Raw genomic sequence first — 15,138 nt, forward strand, 5'->3', positions numbered from 1 at the left:
CTGGGAATGAAGAAAGTAATCCTCGGAATGAGCAAAGTAATCCTGGGAATGAGTAAAGTAATCCTGGGAATGAGTAAAGTAATCCTCGGAATGAGTACAGTAATACTTGGAATGAGTAAAGTAATCCTAGGAATGAGTAAAGTAATCCTTGGAATGAGTACAGTAATACTTGGAATGAGTAAAGTAATCTTCGGAATGAGTACAGTAATACTTGGAATGAGTAAAGTAATCCTCGGAATGAGTAAAGTAATCCTGGGAATGAGTAAAGTAATCCTCGGAATGAGTACAGTAATACTTGGAATGAGTAAAGTAATCCTCGGAATGAGTAAAGTAATCCTGGGAATGAGTAAAGTAATCCTCGGAATGAGTACAGTAATACTTGGAATGAGTAAAGTAATCCTCGGAATGAGTACAGTAATACTTGGAATGAGTAAAGTAATCCTTGGAATGAGTACAGTAATACTTGGAATGAGTTAAGTAATCCTTGGAATGAGTACAGTAATCCTTGGAATGAGTACAGTAATACTTGGAATGAGTAAAGTAATCCTTGGAATGAGTACAGTAATACTCGGAATGAGTTAAGTAATCCTGGGAATGAGTAAAGTAATCCTCGGAATGAGTACAGTAATACTTGGAATGAGTAAAGTAATCCTAGGAATGAGTAAAGTAATCCTTGGAATGAGTACAGTAATACTTGGAATGAGTAAAGTAATCCTCGGAATGAGTAAAGTAATCTTAGGAATGAGTACAGTAATACTTGGAATGAGTAAAGTAATCCTCGGAATGAGTAAAGTAATCTTAGGAAGGGGGAAAGTAATCATGGAATGAGTAAAATAATCATGGAATGAGTAAAGTAATCCTGGGAATGAGTGAAGTAGTCCTTGGATAGCGTAAAGTAATCCTAGGAAGGAGTAAAGTAATCTTAGTAAAGTTCGTCTGCTAACTAGATGTAAGTTATTACACAAAAAGGTTTATTGTGTCTTCTCTCAGACACAGTTTAAGGTGACAGATGTCTGTTGAACTCCGACATATTTTGACTGGCGTCTGCAGATCCAGAGGCCTCCGCCAGGTTGACCACGCCCCCACCAGTCCAGAGACCACTGAGCGATGGGAGGCCTGACCAACCTGGGGTGTCTGGAATTTTTATGTCTGACAGCACCATCAGCTACATTTCCCTGTTCAGTTGTCAGGGCTGGCTTTTTTTCTGCTAAGATATCTAATTAAAAATGTTCACATCACCTTACATGATACTTCTATCATTACTTGATTATATCATTGCAATGTCTTCACTTCATTGTCTGCAGGCTGTATCAAATGCAGCATTGGCTTTATGTACATAAACTGGCATTTAAAGTGTCAAACTTATGAAAATAATTCATGTGAAACCTATATCGAGGACAGGGGTAAATCTACAAACAAATAAAAAAATGACCCAAAAAGGTTCTCAAGAGGAAAAAAGGGATTTTTATTCCAGAGGGGACCAGAGGGTTAATGTGTGTTGAAGCAGCTCCGTCAAAGACATCAAAATTTCCTTCATCATTTAAGTTTTCCCTGCAGCTAAAGGTCCGAGTGGGTCTCCATTCACCGCTGAATCAAATCTGAAACAACCTTCTGAAAACCTACAGAAACTAAATGTGAATCCGACCCGTTCAAGTCTGGCTTGGTTTCATGGTGTCTGCAGACGACACTTGAGCGGTGAAATTCAGCAGCTCCAACGATCAACATCCAGAGCAGGTTGGAGATGTTGGAGTGTTTAAACAGCTCTTGTTTCAATTACATGTTAAAATAGACTAATTAAAAAGCTACAAAGACACCATTTGGATGCAAACGCAGACACGTAAAAGAGTCTCTCGGGTGCATTAAGAGGAATCAGCTGTGCGTTAACACTTGAGAGAAACACAATGGGCCCGGCCGGCCCTCCTCCCTCTTTCCTTTCTCTCTCCTCGCTGCCTTTCACCAATAGAAACAACTAGAGGAGCCCTTTCAGCCGGGATCCTCCTCCCCTCATCATGTCTATTAAACCCAGGAGGAGGAGAGGAAGCTGAATTGGGTCTAATCTAGTCCCTGTGCATGTAAATGTGTGCAGCCTCGGATCGTCCTCAGCCTGATAAAAAGGCTGCAGGTGCAGGATGGCGGGTCGTAAAGAAAAATCTGAGGACACATGCTGGCTTTCTCTTATTGTTTCCGTTCTTTTAAAATTGATTCTCAAATGAAAGTCAGTAAATGTTGGAAAGAACTTGTTTCTCCACACGGTGAAATAAGATGGTGCAATAATGCTTTTCTGGATGTTATCAGTCCCTCTCATGCTGTGGAGGAGCTTTGCTCCATAAAACAAGAACAAGGCTGCAGGTACTGAAATATACTGAAAATGTTTTTGTGGTGGAAAACAAACATAAGTGGTCAACTCACAAGCGTTTCCTACCATCGAACCCCTCCAGAGAAGGTATGACAGGCAGGAATAGATGTCACCATGAAGAGTCGATATCTGCTGGACATGCAGCTTCACGACAACTCTGAACAGTGAAATACTTTCCCAGCCTGCTGGTTTCAATACAGAATGTTAACATTTAACAACTAGTATGTTTGGTGCTTCTGCAAGAAAACCCCCCCAAAAAACATCAACTTTATCCAGCGTTTTAGGTCCCAACAATCACAAAAAATGCCTAAAACCCTGGTGGGACTGACTCGGTGGGAGAGTCAGAAAGGCGGAGTGAGTTTATTTTAGGTGTAAACAGGAGGCCATGCTGTTAGCAACAGCTTTTAGCAAGCAGCATCCCAAACACAGAAACCAAAGGGAGAGCCAGGTGTGTGTGGGTGGGGGGTATTACGACTAACAAGGTGGATATCTGGGGATAATTGTTGATTATATGCTGATACAAAACACCAAATATGGTCCACCACAGCGTCCTGAGCTGGGGGCAGGACCAAATGATGTCCTAGGGGCTGAGTTATGACGAGGGCAAAACTGCTGCGCTATTTAACATTTGCTGCGCAGTTTTGCTCTGGTTATGTTTCTACGATTAGCGCCTGATCTATTAAGACTGCTCCTGTTATCATTTGCGGAGCAAACAGCAGTATTTAAATGAGGATTTAGCGGCGCTGTTTGCTCTGTCATGTAAGGTTCTGGAGAGCAAGGAAACCGCAAACGCAAAATTAACTTTTATCCGATAGAAGTTGAGACAAATAAAGGAGACAAATAAAAATATTGCGGAAGTCGAGGAAAAAAATCTAAATGTCACCAGAAATGCTGCAATATAGTTTCATATTCAAGTTCAATTTATTTATAAGGCACACTAACAACAACCTTTAGGAACCAAGGTATTGTACATATAAAAACATGCAAGGAACAAATAAGAAATAATAAAGGTTTAAAAGCTATAAAGAAATAATAATAATAATAATAATAATAATAATAATAAAAGACAGGCATGATAAAGTCTTTAAACTTATCCAGCAATTCTAATATTGCAACGCTGGATCGTCTCCACAATCCTCTTCTCTGGCATTCTAAATATATTAATATAATAGAAAAAAATGCATTATCTTAGTCGCCTTTCATGGTGTCTGTGCCTCCTCCTTAAAATTATTACTGCAGCCATTGCGCGTATACTGTTGTGCCAATTAGCACCTGCTTTTCAGAAACGCTATTTTTAGAGCAAACATAAACACCGCAAACTATTTGCGGGCTACATGAATCCCACTGCTGCGCAAACCAGATTTATTTGCATAGTCTCCTCCCACTAATGTGCACTTTCTGGCCGGAACGCCCATAATGCATATGCAGTAGCTTCAGAAACGCAAAGTGGAGAGCGGCGCAGTTTTGCCAGGATAACTGACGCAGTTCCATGTTTGCGGCTTTGATAGATAAGCTTGGGCCGATTTTAGCGGAGCAAAGCCGTCTGCACCTGTTTTAGTACACGCAAAGCGTTAATAGATCAGGGCCCTAGTGTTTTGCTTACAGGTGAAGCAGAGAACTTCTGCAGACTTTTCTTATCTACAAAAGAATCACTCAGGTCCATAAATCAAGCCATCCACAAAGTACGTCGTTCACATTAGAGATCCCACGCTCCTCTACAGCTTGACTAAATTCCTCCAATACCTCAGGTGTGTAAATAACCCTGAAAGATGTCTGGTTGCTCCAGACCTGCAGCTTAACCAGTGGTTTTAGTTGGGAAGTACAGCTGCTGACTGACGGCTCACCTGTGAGTGAACTTTGACTCGCTGACCCACCGAGCTTGCAGGTGTGACCTGTAATCTCATCAGAAATGCTGGTATGTCCCACTGTGAGTTGATGGGAACCATGTTTCACAGCTTGAAATGATCATTTTCATGTTTTGATCAAGAAATCGTATGTTTGTCTTATTTCTGCAGGACGTCACTGGTGTTGCTTCAGACTTTGTTTTCTACTCGCTGACAGAGTTTTGGAGTCCAGCCTGATCTGATTGATCAGCTCCAATGTCCTGATCAACCCCCACCCAACATCACGCATCTACGTTCTAAACCTTTAGAATCTGGAAACAAAACGCTTTTAATTGAATATAAAGTTAATTCAACAGCAACATTTAGTAAGATAAAAACAAAAAAAAAAAGAACCAAAACATTCTTGTCTTAGTGTGGATACAGATCCTGATTCATACCCACCCTCCACTTTACCACCTGTTCAACTTCCAGCCACTCCTGCCAGCTAAGAACAGGAATCTGAGGCTACAATTCACACACACTCACCAACACTGGACAATAGAAGATGGAGAAACGTTGCTGGTCTGATGAGTCTCCATTTCAGCTCCACGTTCAGATGCTCGGCTCAGAATCTGCTGGAAACATGAAAACATGGATCCATCCTGCCTTGGATCAACGCTTCAGGCTGCTGCTGGTGTCATGGTGGGGGGAAGATTTTCTTGGCCCACTTTGGGCCCCTTAGTACCAACGTGTCCTGGTTTAACCAGCACAGCCTACCTGAGTATTGTTGCTGACCATGTCCATCCCTTTATGACCACAGTGGAGCATCTTCTGATGCTACTTCCAGCAGGATAATGCACCATGTCACAAAGCTCAGATCATCTCCACCTGCTTTCTAGAACATGACGATGAGTTCACTGGACTCCAACGGCCTCCACAGCCACCAGATCTCAGTCCAGTAGAGCAGCTTTGGGATGCGGTGGAACGGGAGATTCTCATCATGGATGCAGCCGACAAACCTGCAGCAACTGTGTGATGCTGTCATGTTAATATGGAGAAAACCTCTGAGGAAGGTTTCCTCCACCTGCTTCATCTATCACACCAGGATTAAAAAGGTCCGACCCGGTACTAGAAGGTGGACCTGATGAAGAGGACGACCCGGTACTAGAAGGTGGACCCGATGTAGAGGAGGACCCGGTACTAGAAGGTGGTCCTGATGAAGAGGACGACCCGGTACTAGAAGGTGGTCCTGATGAAGAGGACGACCCGGTACTAGAAGGTGGACCCGATGTAGAGGAGGACCCGGTACTAGAAGGTGGACCTGATGAAGAGGACGACCCGGTACTAGAAGGTGGACCTGATGAAGAGGACGACCCGGTACTAGAAGGTGGACCCGATGTAGAGGAGGACCCGGTACTAGAAGGTGGACCTGATGAAGAGGACGACCCGGTACTAGAAGGTGGACCTGATGAAGAGGACGACCCGGTACTAGAAGGTGGACCCGATGAAGAGGACGACTCGGTACTAGAAGGCGGTCCTGATGAAGAGGACGACCCGGTACTAGAAGGTGGACCTGATGAAGAGGACGACCCGGTACTAGAAGGTAAACCTGATGAAGAGGACAACCCGGTACTAGAAGGTGGACCTGATGAAGAGGACGACCCGGTACTAGAAGGCGGTCCTGATGAAGAGGACGACCCGGTACTAGAAGGTGGACCTGACGAAGAGGACGACCCGGTACTAGAAGGCGGTCCTGATGAAGAGGACGACCCGGTACTAGAAGGCGGTCCTGATGAAGAGGACGACCCGGTACTAGAAGGCGGTCCTAATGAAGAGGACGACCCGGTACTAGAAGGCGGACCTGACGAAGAGGACGACCCGGTACTAGAAGGCGGTCCTGACGAAGAGGACGACCCGGTACTAGAAGGCGGTCCTGACGAAGAGGACGACCCGGTACTAGAAGGTGGACCTGACGAAGAGGACGACCCGGTACTAGAAGGTGGACCCGATGAAGAGGACGACCCGGTACTAGAAGGTAAACCTGATGAAGAGGACGACTCGGTACTAGAAGGTGGACCTGACGAAGAGGACGACCCGGTACTAGAAGGCGGTCCTAATGAAGAGGACGACCCGGTACTTGAAGGCGGTCCTAATGAAGAGGACGACCCGGTACTAGAAGGCGGTCCTGATGAAGAGGACGGTGGGTGGGTTTCTGCTGATGTTTAGTCTCTTTACATTAAATCAGAGCAGTACCAACAGCAGTGATTTGTATAAATGTACGTTTTAGACTCTAAAGCGGAAACATCACTCTTCTTCTTCTGTGGTTAAATACAGAGGTCAACAGTTTAGGTTAATACCTGCGCTCCTGTAGTTTAATGTAAATGATATTTTTATTGTTCACACCTCCTGAAATGACTCTGGTTTTGTTTTAGCAGCAGGTGTGATGTTAAACGTTCCGCAGCTAAAAACGGACTTTATATAAAACCTTAAACTAGAAACCAGGAAGCTCTCCGGCGTTTATTCTCTCGGTTAACTGATGGTTAACTCACATCAGGATTTTTAGACATAATTCTGAATTATGCAGAGATGTATTTGAAAAGTAAAGAAAAGAAATCAAATAAATAAATCTACATATAAACACACACACACACACACACACACACACACACACACACAGTCAGCTTTGCTTTTTCTTTTTGCTCTTTATAAATTCTTTTTTATCCTCACATGCGTGTTGCTGAACTTTGCAGTTTTATTGAAAGTGCTACAAGAAGGAGGGAAAACAATATTCTGGCAGTTATAGAGGAAAAGTTAATGTGTGTGTGTGTGTGTGTGTGTGTGTGTGTGTGTGCGTGTTGGGGGGGGGGGGTCCTGGTGACACATGAAAACACATGTACGGCGTATTGAAGCAGGTCACGGATCCGGTCTGCGGCGACTTGCAGCAGCGGTGCAGGTTGGACCGGGCTCACATATCTGGGTCACACATGAAACCACACAGTTTGTAGCTTCTAGCTGAGACGGATGATTTATTTAGACGCTGGCTGCCGCTCAGCTCAGCGACAGATTGTGTTCTTGGTGTTGTGCCTGACAGCGCCGAAGGGAAACAATCACACAAGCTTGTCTCAGACTGAAGCCGCCGCTTCTGTTTCTGTGTGCTGAAGACAAATCAGGCGTGTTGGAAACGATGGAGTGTTTCAAATGTTGCAGCCGCAGACGTCATCACAGTCACGGATGTAGGAGCCATGGCAACGGTCACGACTCCGGATGTTGGAGCGCAAATGTTATCTTCTTAGCAAGGCATGTTGGGTTTTCTCACGAGGAAAATGAGCCTTGTGTCTACTGAGAATAACGACCCGTTAATGTTCCCGTACGTACGTAAAAAGCGACGCTGCTTCGAGCATGAATGGGTCTTTAGATTCACAGAATATGAAACACTAAATATGCTTGCAATAGTCTTAAGGAGAAAAAATTCAAACTATGAACTTTATTTCTTCTAACATATAAAAATGCAGCCACGATGCGATTTGGATTTGACTGGACTCAGAAAACACAGCTGATTTCATTCCATTCATACAAAATCACAAAAAACAAGTAAATACATAAGATACTAAAATCCAGTTTTCTTCCTGAACGCAGACATTTCAATGAAAAGCTTTTTTCTGTTTCAACCCAAACAGCCTGAACGTTCTGGACGTTGAGCTTTAAAGTTCTTTACACATATAAAAGATTTTTTTAACAAATAAAATTTACAGAAGAAAGTGCTTTTGAAGTTCTATACATATTTAATATTTAACCATCTTTTCTTCACTTTTTACTCTCCCAGATGCCCCCCCCTCCCCCACTTTGATTTTATCTGTGAGATCTGGAACTGAACCCCCCCTCCTTTACGAGACCCCCAGCATCACGCTGACGTGGGGAAATACCTGCACTACAACCTGGGAATCAGCGGCAGTCTGGAAAGCTGGTTCAGATGTTGGTGCAGCCTCACACAGATCAGGCCCGGAGCGGTTTTGATCGCGGAGGAGGAGGCACAGCACTGCCTGGGAACAAAGGGAACAATGCTTTCTTTTCACACGCCCACTAACTAACCTCCCCTCTCTGCTCTCTAAGTGGTTTGTGGCAGGTGGCCCCGCCCTCCTATGGTGCACCTGTGCGTGATGGTGACAGGGAGCTGGCGGTCGCTGCCTGCAGCCGTCGGCTGGTTTGATGTCGGTGAACTGCTGACCTCACGCAGGGAACAGGCCAGTTGACTCTGCATCCAATCCCATCACATCTGTTCATGAAAGCAGGCCTTAAATGAGAAGAACGGCTTGGAGCTGGCGTGCACACTCCGAACATCGTCTCTGCAGAGCCTCTTTCTTTACAGTCGCTTGTTTCTGAGAATGTTTCAGGTGAGAACTGACCATCGACTTTAACAACCTCTGTTTTCGCCTCGAGCTAAATTGAATTTACGACCCACTCAGGAATCCTACCTCCAGCTTTGACTGTAAACTAACACCTAACAGCTTGACTTCAAAGCCGGCCGATGGGCCGAGGTGCCAGAAAGCAGCTCAGCTTCCAGCAGAAAGATGTGCAGATTGATGAGGTGTCGCAGATAATCGTCAGGAGCACAAGAGGATGGCGGTGTTCCTGCAGCCGGGACAGCAGGTCATGTTGGCCCTGAGGGGGGGTCCAGGAGCTTCAACAGAAAAACAAGTTTCCACATCAGAACAGAGAAGAGTCTGTTTTTCCTGAAGAAACATCAGGTAAAGTTCAGATTTCCAGCAGGAGGTTAGTTGTGTGTCTGCACCACGTTCGTTTTCTGCGGAAAAGGATCTGCTGCATCGCCAGATCTACGAAAGCCAAAAACAAGCGAAGGATGTTCTTAACAGTTAACCCTTTGATTGGCTCCATCATCAGATGGTTCTCATCCTCACTTGTGTACCATGTTTGCTACTGGAGGATTCCACCAGGGGGCGCATTAGAGAACGCAGACCAGATAGTTGTTGAATGTGTAGGACAGAAACAAGCATATCAAACATGGAGACGATAGAGGAGGTTGGTGAGTGGTTCATGTAGAGATCACAGCAGAAAACCAGCAGTGGTAGCAGCGACAACGACCCTGAACTAAACACGTGTCTTGTCTTTTAACATACCTGCAAACTTAGAGGGTGTGAAAAAGGTGATGAACTTAATGCCCCCCCAACACACACACACACGCTCGCGCGCAGACAAATGTGATTTTAACATGTAAATGAAGCATTGTGGTGTGAAATGTGGGATATCAGCTGGAAAACTTGGCTTTGTGGATCGTTTTACTGTGACAGCAGGAAGTTGTGCTGAACTCCAGTCACCTTGGTCTGGACTCGGTTTTTAACCAGGTCCACCTCCTGCATTCCCCCCCTGCATCCGGCCACGTTAGATGATCCACTAGAGCTGAATTACTCATTAAACAAGACAATGGAGTGCGGTTTTGTTTTACCTTTTTATTTTACAGCATTAATGTACAGAAGCAGTGGAGATATCCTTCAGAATGATTCGCTTTGGACTGAGTGACATCAAAGGCTAATGTTAACCTGCTACTTAATGTTAAACTACTCCTAAAGGTAGGGTAGGAGATCCTGGAAAAACAGTTTGAGCAAGCTACATAAAAACACTGAAAAGACTTCCCCCTTAAGCCCCGCCTCCAAAGCACAGAAACGTGCAGTGATTGTTCCCGAGGGTTCACAAGCGTTGGGCAGCATCGATTCGCCAACCTTCGCTGACGTTTTCCTCATGGCTCGTTCACAGGTAAGAAAATACCTGACATCGTAATGTCCCTCACTTTAAAGTGTGTACCGTAAGTTGATGTGGTAAGCTAGCCAAGCTTTCACCTCCAAGCCTCTGAAAGCGGCCGATTTGTGCACGAAGAGGGATGAGGGGGAGGGACAAAGTCGTGATAGACATATCACCAAACAATCTTTTAGAACTGGCCGGTTAAAATGATCCTGTTCGTCTTTGGGGGAGATCTCGGAGAAGAAACGGGACGAAGATGATGCCGGATTAGCCGTCGTTGGGGAGATCTCGGAGAAGAGGCGGGACGAAGACGATGCCGGATTAGCCGTCGTTGGGGAGATCTCGGAGAAGAGGCGGGACGAAGACGATGCCGGATTAGCCGTCGTTAGGGGAGATCTCAGAGAAGAGGCGGGACGAAGACGATGCCGGATTAGCCGTCGTTGGGGAGATCTCGGAGAAGAGACGGGACGAAGACGATGCCGGATTAGCCGTCGTTGGGGAGATCTCGGAGAAGAGGCGGGACGAAGACGATGCCGGATTAGCCGTCGTTGGGGAGATCTCGGAGAAGAGACGGGACGAAGACGATGCCGGATTAGCCGTCGTTGGGGAGATCTCGGAGAAGAGGCGGGACGAAGACGATGCCGGATTAGCCGTCGTTGGGGAGATCTCGGAGAAGAGGCGGGACGAAGACGATGCCGGATTAGCCGTCGTTGGGGGAGATCTCAGAGAAGAGGCGGGAAGAAGACGATGCCGGATTAGCCGTCGTTGGGGAGATCTCGGAGAAGAGGCGGGACGAAGACGATGCCGGATTAGCCGTCGTTGGGGAGATCTCGGAGAAGAGACGGGACGAAGACGATGCCGGATTAGCCGTCGTTAGGGGAGATCTCGGAGAAGAGACGGGACGAAGACGATGCTGGATTAGCCGTCGTTGGGGAGATCTGGTAGAAGAGGCGGGACGAAGACGATGCCGGATTAGCCGTCGTTAGGGGAGATCTCGGAGAAGAGACGGGACGAAGACGATGCTGGATTAGCCGTCGTTGGGGAGATCTGGTAGAAGAGGCGGGACGAAGACGATGCCGGATTAGCCGTCGTTAGGGGAGATCTCGGAGAAGAGACGGGACGAAGACGATGCCGGATTAGCCGTCGTTGGGGAGATCTCGGAGAAGAGGCGGGACGAAGACGATGCCGGATTAGCCGTCGTTGGGGGAGATCTCATCGGGGGATGGTAATTCAATAGTTTGGAGAAAGAGAAATTTTGTTTCCCTGTAAAGTTTAAAGTGGATTTTAAGTTCATTCCCACGTCCTTCAAAAAGCTGAATATTCCAAACTGAATGTAGATTCAAAAGGTTTAAGATTTGCTGATTAATCATCTGAAACGTGCTGCTTGTCCAGTGTTTCATTTACTTATTTTCTTGACATCTGTTTGTACATTTTTGTTTTCATGTTATTTGTCAATAAAGAAGCAGAAACTTTGTGAGTTTTGAGTCTGATCCTCCTTCCAGGCGTCATTTGGCTTGTCTCTTTGTGTTTTTAAAAATCTTTCACCGCGTTTCATCATCTGATGAATTCATTCATCACTGTAAATAAGCCATGTGTTTGGCTGGTGGGGGAGGGACACGTTGTGCACCAGCATGTCATCATCATCATCATCATGTTGTTCTTCTTCTCTGCTTCTTGTTGTTCTCCACCTCAGCCTGGTTTCTCTGTGGGATCGTTTGGTAATTACAGCTTCGCTGACACGACGCTGTCACTCCTCTAATTAACGAACACAAGCGGCGGTGAGGGACTTGTGATTAATTACAGCTCCACAAGCGTCCGGCCTGACATCCAGCAGATATTTAACTTATTTACGTTTGTCATTTTTTCGCCCAGAATCTCCAGCATTAGTCAACTGAAACTGAGTTTGAGGCTTCGCGACAGCATTTGGTGGATGTTCGAACTTCTCTGGTCGAGTCTGCTGTCAGAAACTCCTGACGGTGGGAATAACCCGGCAGCAACCACTGATACCAGACTGTTTTTAACTTGGAAAGCTAGTGCATGTTTTAAAAAGAAAGAATAGTTTGTCTCCTGTAAGTTGAATCAGTGTCAAGTAACTTATCTCATTACCAGGCCTCTATACTTCCTGTCGGCACCTCTAGAAGAAGATGTCGGCCTCAAACTTGTACAAGACAAACCTTTATTTAATACTTTAATTGACAGATAACAGAAATATTTTTATTTATATTTTAAAAGGGTTTACTATTATATATAATGAGAATTAGCATCTTTTGATCATAGGAAGAGTAACTTTAAGCACACAGTCCCATACTTGGTGTAAAAAGGTGCTTTTTTTGTGTGTTTTAAGCTGTTCGAGGTTTTGGATCTTCTAGACTTAAAAGTGACGAGTGCTACATCACAGTCCGTTGGCATGACGACAAGGATGAAGACGTGAGGAAGGTTTAACCTGATAAGTCCCACAAGAGGGCAGTGCAGAGTAAAGAGTTCACATCTGAGATCCAGAGTCCAGATCCAGATTCCTGGACCAGAGTCCAGATCCAGAACCGTCACCAAGGCAGCTTTTTACCAACAGAATTAAACGTTTAATCTCCCAGTAAGACCAGTAGAAACTCCTCCAGTGGTTCATCTCCACTAGACAGGATTACTGTCATGGTCTTTTAACTGGACTTCCCAGTAAGACCAGTAAAGATGGATGGAGTTCTGACCAGGACTAAGAGATGTGAACACATCACTCTAGTTTAATATCTTTATAATGGTTTCCAGTCAGTCACAGATTAGATTTTAGAACCGTGCTGATCTGATAACTGGGTCTACAAATCCCAGAATCCATCTGTGATACATTCAGAGAACATAAACCTAAAAATAAATAAATAATTAAATAAATAAACAAAGAAACCAACCAACCAACCTGGCAGGCTTATTTGGCCCTTTAACAAAATGTAACAAAATAAATAACAGAAACTCATTTTGTATATCAACGTGGTCGTAGTGCAAAAGGTGTCCACCAGGGGGCAGAAGACCAGTATCAATATCAATAGTGTTCAGCAGGGTTTTGAGCAAAGTTTTTACCATAAAATAATGCAGAAGGTCTCAGAACCTGTATGAGTCCCATATGATATGTGAGGTGTTAAAGGGTTAAATCCAAGGACTCGGGTCAGCTAGTCCAGGCCATGGTCCAGGCCAATGTCCAGGCCATGGTCCAGGCCAATGTCCAGACTGGAGTTCAGTCCAGAGTCCAGGGCATGGTCCAGGTCAGAGTCCAGGGCATGGTCTAGTCCAGAATCCAGACCGGAGTCCAGACCAGACTCTCCTCCTGCCTCGGTAATGTTTTACATTTAAACAGAAAACATTAAACCTCACCTGGACACATTAAGAGATTACAGTTACTATTATTAAAATATTACAGGTAAATATCTTGTGTATTATTTACATATTTACCAGTTTTGTCCTGGAGGCCAGACTAGACCCTCTGGAGGGCCGTTTTGGGTGCCCGGGCCGTATGTTTGACACACCTGATTTTAACTGGATTTTTGCTCATTTGCTCAAACTTGTCTTTATTTGTTTAACGATCTTTTATAAAACAAACTATAGATTTATTTCCATTCTAAAGAAAAACTCTTTCCGTCCTTCATCATCGTCATCATCAGCTCCTTCCTCTGAGCTTTTTAAAAGTGCTTCCTGTGTTTCACCATCAGTAAGGGCGCTGGTTCAGGTTTCTGGGTCGGCTCCTGGAGCAGGACTGAGGGGAGCAGCAGAGTTTTCCTCTGTTTGTGTGGTCACAAAGCTGAGGAGGGTGGAGGTGGTGCAGGGGGACGACATTTTTATGGTAACAGTCGCCGTCTCTCGGCAACGCGCTCAAAGACCTCAGCGCGTTGATGGAGCTCTTTGTGTTTGGCAGCAGGGAGGCGTTAACTGCTTAATCCCTGACGGCCGCCCAGACACTGCCGGCGTTTCCACACCAGACCTCCGTCGCTCGGCAGGGAGGAAAAGATGCAGCAGAGTCAACGTCTGAAAGGTTCAACTGCGAGTCGCTGCAGTGGCGGAGCTAAACTTTTATACATGGGGGGCTGAGAGGGTGGGAAAGCAGGAAGTCTGCCATGAACTCCAGTCTAGTCCAGCTCCACGTTGGACTGCTGGGCTGCTGATGCTGGGACAGGTCAGTGTCCCCACAAGGCTGAGACAATTGTTGAGTTCTGGCATCTTGTTTCCATGGTAACAGCGTTTTGGGTGGATAAAACCACAGAGATTGACAACGGCCTCCAGGGTGAATTTTGTCACAGTGCAGGGTGAGTCCTGTCCATGGAAACTGGAAGTGGGATCTTTTGGCAACGATGACGTATTTCACCCAGACTCTGCTTGACCCGCGAAAGCACAACATCATCATCGATGGCGGACCTCCGCGTCGCGTTTGTGCCGCTGAGTCTCTTTAATTTATCGGTCTGTTGAAGCGGAATCTGCTTCTGGTGGAGTATTTATGCCGTTACATGCTCCAGATTGCTAGCGGTTAGCACATACCGCTTCTGTTGTTGTGTTTTCTGGTCTTATGAGGATACGCTGCACACCGGGCCCACTCGAGGCCTGGCAGGCCCACTGCACGGTTCTGGTCCTCTTTGTGTTTTCTCCTGCAGTTTTCATTCTGCTTTTTTTTTTTCAAGAACACAACGGACATGTTTTCCCTGGAAACGTTGTGTAAACCTGACCTTCAATCCTCTCTGCTTTTACTAGTTAGAGCTGAACAAACTCGAAACTTCTACTGAGCTAAACAGTCGGTTATTAAAGGAGGCGAAGTTTGTCCAGCAGGTTAATGGAGCTTCAGCTAAACTGGAGTATTTACCAGGTGGACCGTCCAGGTGTACATGCATGGGGAGGGGGACACGTCTGACTGAGACCTTCCAACACGTTAGCCTCAACCTGCTTCCTGCTGACTTTTTTTTACGTTCTGTACATTTATTGTCTTTATTTCTTCATTAGAAATGACCCACGATCTCCTCTATTCTCTGCTGTAATCAGCTGATGTGTTCTGGGTTAAAGTTGGTCGGGAACCTCCTGAGCGCGCTCACTGAGGGTTGCATCCAGGCAGTCGAAGGAAATGTGGAGCCCCAAAAACCAAACATGTAAAAAAATGCAGACATGGTGTTGTCTTACCTGGAGGAGTCCGTGTTTGGTCCTTCATCAGGTTTTTACATCGAACTGAAGTCATTTAAAATA

This window comes from Melanotaenia boesemani, chromosome 1 (genome assembly GCF_017639745.1).
Source record: "Melanotaenia boesemani isolate fMelBoe1 chromosome 1, fMelBoe1.pri, whole genome shotgun sequence".
Lineage (NCBI taxonomy): Eukaryota > Metazoa > Chordata > Actinopteri > Atheriniformes > Melanotaeniidae > Melanotaenia > Melanotaenia boesemani.